This window comes from Crocuta crocuta, unplaced genomic scaffold (assembly GCF_008692635.1).
Source record: "Crocuta crocuta isolate KB4526 unplaced genomic scaffold, BGI_CrCroc_1.0 scaffold31, whole genome shotgun sequence".
Taxonomy (NCBI): domain Eukaryota; kingdom Metazoa; phylum Chordata; class Mammalia; order Carnivora; family Hyaenidae; genus Crocuta; species Crocuta crocuta.
The window spans coordinates 3,265,068-3,272,217 of NW_027528362.1; the positions used below are offsets into that span (position 1 = coordinate 3,265,068).

The 7,150-nt window shown below is 43.0% G+C and overlaps 1 long non-coding RNA gene across 1 annotated transcript; it reads left to right on the forward strand.

Annotated features, from left to right (window-relative positions):
- The first annotated feature begins 210 nt into the window (after positions 1–210).
- Positions 211–5,244, forward strand: LOC144223257 (uncharacterized). Its single transcript, XR_013332636.1, has 4 exons — positions 211–312; positions 2,294–2,383; positions 3,067–3,146; positions 5,039–5,244. It is a non-coding gene; the product is annotated as an uncharacterized LOC144223257 (long non-coding RNA).
- Positions 5,245–7,150: the final 1,906 nt, after the last annotated feature.

A 7,150-nucleotide genomic window follows, 5' to 3' on the forward strand; every position in this document is an offset into this window, starting at 1 on the left:
ACATGGTCATTATGGTAGCCAGCTTCTGGGGCACCTCCAATGTCTCTTCCTGGTATTTATGTACTCTGTGGTTCCCTCCCACACTGACTAGAACTGAGCTACATAACCAATGGGATATTTCAGAAATGATGGTGTGTGGCTTCCAAGACTAGGTCATAAGAGTCATTGTGACTTCTCCCTTGCTTGCTTGGTTCGTTCTCTCTGGAGGAAGCCAGGTGCTATGTTATAAGGATACTCAAGCAGCCCTATGGAGATATCCACACAGCTAGGAGCTGAGATCTCTTTCCAACAACCAGCACCATCCTCAGTCTTGTGAGTGAGCCATCCTGGAAATGAATCCTCAGCCCACATCAAGCCTCCAGATAACTACATACTTAGCCAATATGTTGACTGTAACCTCCCGAAAGACCCTGTACTGGCACAACTCAGCTGAGATTCTCCTTAATTCCTGACCTACAGAAACTGTTTATTCTTGTTTTGAGCTGCTAAATTATAAAGTAATTTGTCATATAGCAATAGATATAATACAGCATGCGCTGGAACACGGCATAGCGGTGTAAACAAGCTTACATGTAGCATCGTGAATAAATCTCATAAACACAATGTTGAGAGAAAAAAACTAATCACCGAAATATGTGCACTAAGTTTCCACTTCTGTAAAGTTTATAAAACTAAAACTAATACATTGTTAGAGATATATGTACCTAGCAAAACAATGTAGGATAGCAAGGGAATAATAATCTCAAAAGGAAAGTGGTTATGTCCAGCAGGTAGGTAGGGATAAACAATCAGAGAAAGGCACACAGGAGCTTCTAGTGGAAACGTTCTGCTTTAGAAGCTGACTGATGGGCACACTGGTGTGTATTACAGTAATCTTTATATTTTCTGAATGCATGGAAAATGTCATGATCATTATTTTTTCATTTTTATTTTGTTTGCACAATCTTTTTTTGAATGTTTTATTTATTTTCAAGAGGGAGAGACAGAGTATGAGTAGGGGAGGTGCAGAGAGAGAGGGAGACACAGAATCTGAAGCAGGCTCCAGGCTCTGAGCTGTCAGCACAGAGCCCGACGTGGGGCTTGAACTAACAAACCAAGGCAGAGAGAGGCAGAGACGGAGGATCCAAAGCAGGCTCTAGGCTAGAACTCACCAACTGTGAGATCATAACCTGAGCCAAAGTTGGACCCTTAACCGACTGAGCCACCCAGGCGCCCCAATAATTTTATTTTTTAAAAAGAAGAATGAATGTCCAAAGTTGCTAAGAGGTCAACCATGCTAAGGACAAAGGACTGACTATTGGATCTTGCCATGTAGATGTCACTAATGACTCGACTGAGCACAATTCCAGTGAGCATGGGTCAAAAGCTCACCTGGAATGGACTGAAGAGAGGATGGGAGATGAAGAAATGGGCAAAGCAAATAGCAGCCAGTCTGACATTCTTCATCATGGGGAACAGAAATATGATGGGAAAGCAGGAGAAGAATAAAAAGATATATATTCTTGGACAAAATATTTTTAAAGCATCTAAAAAGAAGTGAAAATAGGGGCACCTGGGTAGCTCAGTCAGTTAAGTGTCTGACTTCGGCTCAGGTCATGATCTCACAGTTTGTGAGTTCGAGCCCTGTGTCGGGCTCTGTGCTGACAGCTTAGAGCCTGGAGCCTGCTTCAGATTCTGTGTCTTCCTCTGCCTCTGCCCTTCCCTTGCTCGTGCTCTGTCTCTCCCTCCCTCTCTCTCTCTCTCTCAAAAATAAATAAACATTAAAAAAAAAAAGAAGTGAAAATAGTTCTTTCAGGAGAGACTATTAACAACCACATCTGTTCTTGAATAGTTGACAAATGATGAGATACAATTCAAAAGTGAAGGAGATGGCCTTCAATGAGAGTGTATATTATATAATTGTATTGTATATTTAGAATTGTATATTCATATTATTGATGCAATAATAGTAGTAGCAAGGCTGAGTGGGTAGCAGTCTTCGTGCAAGAAAATAGACCATGATCTTTTTTTAAAGTTTATTTATTTATTTATTTTGAGAGAGACAGAGTGTGGAGGAGGGGCAGAGAGAGAGAATCCCATGCAGGCTTCATGCTCAATGGGGAGCCTGATGTAGGGCTCAAACCCAAGAAACTATGAGATCATGACCTGAGCCGAAATCAAGAGTCAGACACTTAACCTACTGAAACATTCAGGCACCCTAGAGATTTCTAAGACAGACTGTATTTATATTCCTGGTATTTCCTGCATTTAGTTACCTGTTCATCTCCGCTGACACCCACTAACATCTTGCTAGGTCCAGCCTGTCTCCGCAGTAACGGAACCTAACCTTACTGAGCGCAAACCCAAACTATGTGCCGGGCACTGGATAAAGTCACCTGACAAGGTGAGAGACCACCACCCCTCCTCCATAGGTTAGACCTAGATCAGCCCCAGTGATGCACCAGCTTCTAGTTCTAGGACTAACTTCTGGAGGCATTGGTACTGCCTTCCGTAGGGGATGCAAGGTCCAAATAGGAGACAATATAGAATGTGAAAGTGGACAGAAGCAAAGGAGGTCGCAACTAGGAAAAACTAGTGAGAAAAGGAAGGTCTGAGAAAACATATCTAAAGAAGGAAATGAGGAATCCTGCTGAAAACAGCAGTTACAGGAAACAGAGCCTAAAGGATATTCAGGAAAGGAGTGCATTGCTCATCTAAGTGGAATGAACAGTGTGCTAATGGCCTTAGGTGTCTGAAATTACACATTGGCTGCCTGAATGTTTTATTTTGATTTTGTAAGTTTATTTGTACATAGGTATGTATGTAATCTCTACGCCCAACGAGGGGCTCGAACTCACAACTCGGAGATCTAGAGTCACATGCTCTTCCGACTGAGCCAACCAGGTGCCCCTGAACCTTTTATGTTTAATATCTAACCCACTGTACTTAAATCTAGTCTGGAGCTAAGTAGCTTCTTCTAAGTGGTTCTTTAAGAACCAAACCATTCTACTTTTTCCAAACCAGTTTTGAGGGCACTGGAGATATTTGCCGGTTTTACAGTACTTCAAAAGGATTGTCTTATTATAGTTCTTGCAATTGGATCTTTTATCGCTGCTGCTTCAATTCATCTGACCAGAATCTGCTCCAGCGTCCTAAAAGGAAACAAGGTCAGTCCATGTGAAAATTTTTGTTCTAAACATTTCAAAGTGTCTATTCTTGTTCTGTCAGTGGGGGCTTGAAGTGTGGGGACCTGTGGGCTGGCTTTTTTTTTGTTTTTTTTTTTCATGCCATAGGTCAGAAACTGTAGTATTTTCTGCCTCTGAGCCAAACAGAAGAAAGCAAAATGTGACATGAGTTTGGCCCCAGCTGCCTCCACTGAGTGACAGGGTCACCACTTGGCCCCAAAGTGTGTCTGGTCATGTTCCTTTAAAGTGTCCTCTGGTCATGATTCTTTTTGAACAGAGACGAGATAACTATGGACAGGGGTGAGGGTGGTAATGATGTTCTCAGGGCAGAGAAGGTCTGGGAGCAGAATTCCCAGCAGAAAACCTGGACTGGACACCTTCACCGTAGCCAGGTCACAGCAGGGCAAAAGCACTCCTCCATGAATTCAGGTTAATTGCTGCTAAAATTATACTGGATTTTCTTTCCTTTTTTTTTTTTTTTTTTTTTTTTTTNAGAACAGGAGATTACAACCCAGGTACACACAGGGAAGACCATGTGAAGATACAGGGACAAAATGGTCATCAACAAACCAAGGAGGGAGGCCCTAGAAGAAACCAATCCTGCTGATCTCTTAATCTTTGGCTTCCAGCTTCCAGAACTGGGAGGGAAGAAATGTTGTTTCACGTCCCCCAGTCTGTGGTACTTTGCTATGGTGGCCCTAACAGAGACTAACCCCACACACTCATTTCCACCAAATACCAGCTCTTCTCTTCTTCTCTCCTCCTTATTCAACAAGCCACTATGAATGGACTACGGCGGGGTGGCTCTCTGTCCTGAACCCATCCCTTACACTAGGACTTGGCAAACTCTGCCTGGAGAGGGCCAGAGAGTAACTATTTTTGACGTGGAATGCCAAGAGTCAAAAGAGAGAGAAGATTATGTAGTTGCTATTATAAATGTAAAATGTTACACTTATACTTGTACACAAATGTTCATAGCAGCCATATTCACAATAGCCAAAAGGTGAAAACAACCCAAAGGTTCATCATTAAGATAAATGGATAAACAAAATGTGGCATATCCACACAATGGACTATTCTTTAGCCCTAAGAGGAAGGAAATTCTGATATATGCTCCAACATGGATAAACCTTGAAAATACTATGCTAAGGGTCATAAGCCAGACACAAAAAGACAAATGTTGTGTCATTCCACTTACATGAGGTACTTAAGATAGACAAATGTGTAGAGACAGAACATGTAACAGTGGTTTCCAGGGGCTGGAGGGAGGAGGAAATGGAGAGTTAGTGTTGAATACGTACAAGAGTTTTATTGTTGAGGATGATGAAAAAGTCTGGAAATGGATAGTGGAATTTGTTACACAGCATTGTGAACATACTTAATGCCACTGCATTATACACATAAAAAGAGTTAAAATGTAAATGTTATGTTAGGTGCAGTTTATGACCACCACTACAACAACAACAGGTTATTCCCCTTCCCCCAAATGTAATGATTTAAGAGTATTAAATACAGGGGCACCTGTATTTAAGTCAGTTAAGTCAGTCGGTTAAGCGTATGACTTCAGACCAGGTTTTGATCTCGTGGTTCATGGATCGAGCCCCTCATGGGGATCCGTGCTGACAGCTCAGAGCCTGGAGCCTGCTTCAGATTCTGTGTCTCCCTCTCTCCCTGCCCCTCTCCCGCTCGCACTCTGTCTCTCTCTGTCTCTGCCTCTCTCTCAAAAATAATTAATAAAAAATATTAAATACAAGGCTAGGGGTGGGGTGCAGGTGGATCAGAGGGGAGGCAGACTGGCCCCCAAACCATCATGTGACTACTCTTGCCCTAAGCTGTTCAGCTAGTGTTCACCTCTATCCTCTGTTTCTTAATAGTAACCAAGAGGTCTGCTCTAAACGGACAGATCACCTGTAACCGTCAACACTGGGATTCCCCAACGCGAGGCACTCCGGGTCATGGTTTCACCCTTCTCCATCACCCTGTGTTGCTGGATACATGCAGACATCCCTGGATGCTTTAGGGCCTCGTCCACTAAGGCTATGGATGGAGACGTGTGAGGGCTTTGCTTGGGGAATGAGTTCTCCGTGGAGGATACAAACAAATTAAAAAGCATGATTCTGGTTTTATTATAACAGGACCACACTTAATATCTGAAGTAGGAAAACTAAGCTGAATTCATTGCTGATATAACAAGGGAGGGCTATGCTGGCTTGGCTCGGTCTCCCAGTGCAGAGTACAGTGTCGACTTACATAGGGTTTTGGGAACACGAGCCTGGGGATTGGGAGACTTTTGGAGGCATAAGTGGGTTACCATCATCCGGATAAGTGTGGTTGCTGGCTGAGTTACTATTGGTTGGTTGGCACTCAAGTGTGTTTATTAAAGTGAGTCCATCTCTGATTGGCTTATTTGCATAAGATAGGGGTTGAACTAATTGGTTAGCTTGTAAACACACGTTCACTGAGGCAAGTTGTCATTGATCGATTGAGTGGATATAAAACCAGTTCTGGTGGCTACTTGTTACCATGGCTACAGAACAATCAGGTTTTCCCTAGGTTGGTAGGAACTTTTAAAGTCTCATGTTTAATCTGTGTCACTCTCTCTCCAGCCATTAAAAATCTTTGTTATTCTCCATGGCAAAGACTGCCAATTGCCTACCTAATAGCCATTCTCCCCTTCTGCCTTACTAATAGAAGCCGCCTGTTTTAATTCCTGGTAACAGTGTTCCCGGACAATCTTTCATATTAGCTTGATGATGCAACACAGCGCTAACCAATGAGATTTGAGCAGAATCATTGGGTGCTGCTTTGGGTAAAACTCCTTCAAAGGAGAGCAGAATCAGTAGATTTGCCCCTTTTCTCATCCCTGCCTAGAAGGAAGTCAAATGTCTGAGGGGCAGAAGCCATCTTGGATCCGTGGAAACGGAAGCAACACCCTAATGGTGGCAGAGAGAGAGAGAGAGAGAGAAAGAGACCTTGAACATGGTGAAGCTATCATATCAGCTCTAGACTTGCAGCTGGGCAAAAAACAAAATCAAAATCAAAACCAAAACCCAAACCTCTATTTGGTAGCTACTGTGAGCTGAATTTTCTGCTGTGTGTAGACAAACCTATTTCCAATTGACAAGCCTGCCATTCTGGTTTTTTTTTCTTTATGTCACCTCACAATCATATCAATGGCACCCGTGCATACTCATTGCACAACAGACTTCTCAGCCCGCTATGTGACACACTGTCACTATATAATTGTCGTGTGCCATTCTCAAATGAGGTTTGTGTGCCTTGTGAGAGGAGGCAATAAACACAAAACGTCATCTACGAAGTAAACTTGCCAAAAAGATTTAAACTGAATCCGATCATGAAGAAACTATTCTACAAATTCAGCCTAGGAGACAATCTAAAGCAAGTCACCTGAACTCTTCCAGAAAGTTCCACATGACAAAACAATACACAATAAGGTGGGGGATTATTCTGGATTTAAAAAGACTAAACATACATCACAACCAAATGCAATGTGTGAACGAACCTCAATTGAATCCTGGATCCAACAACAAAAGATACGGGCTCACCCGAGATACCTGGGCTTACCTGCCAGAAATCCTGAAGGCACGGAGTAGTGGCCTGTGTGGTGTAGAAAAAGCGTTTCTCAAGGGATAGAACCCCTGCACACAATCCCTCGCAGACCACTCAGATCAAGAGAGAAGCTTGGGGAGTTGTGGGCTTGAAAACACTTCGTATGGCTGGGATATAGAAATCCAGGAACTTTTTTTTTTCCTTTTAGGTTTTATTTGTGCAAGTAATCGCTACGTTCCTTGTGCTGCTCAAACTCACCACACCGAGATCAAGGGTAGCATGCTGCTCGGAGTGAGCCAGCCAGGCACCCCCAACCCAGGAGTTTCTTTACAGTTCCAAGGATAAGTACAACCAGAGAGGCTTAGGAAAACCCTAAAACCTACCAGGGAGGCTCCTGCAGGGAGTGATGGAACCTT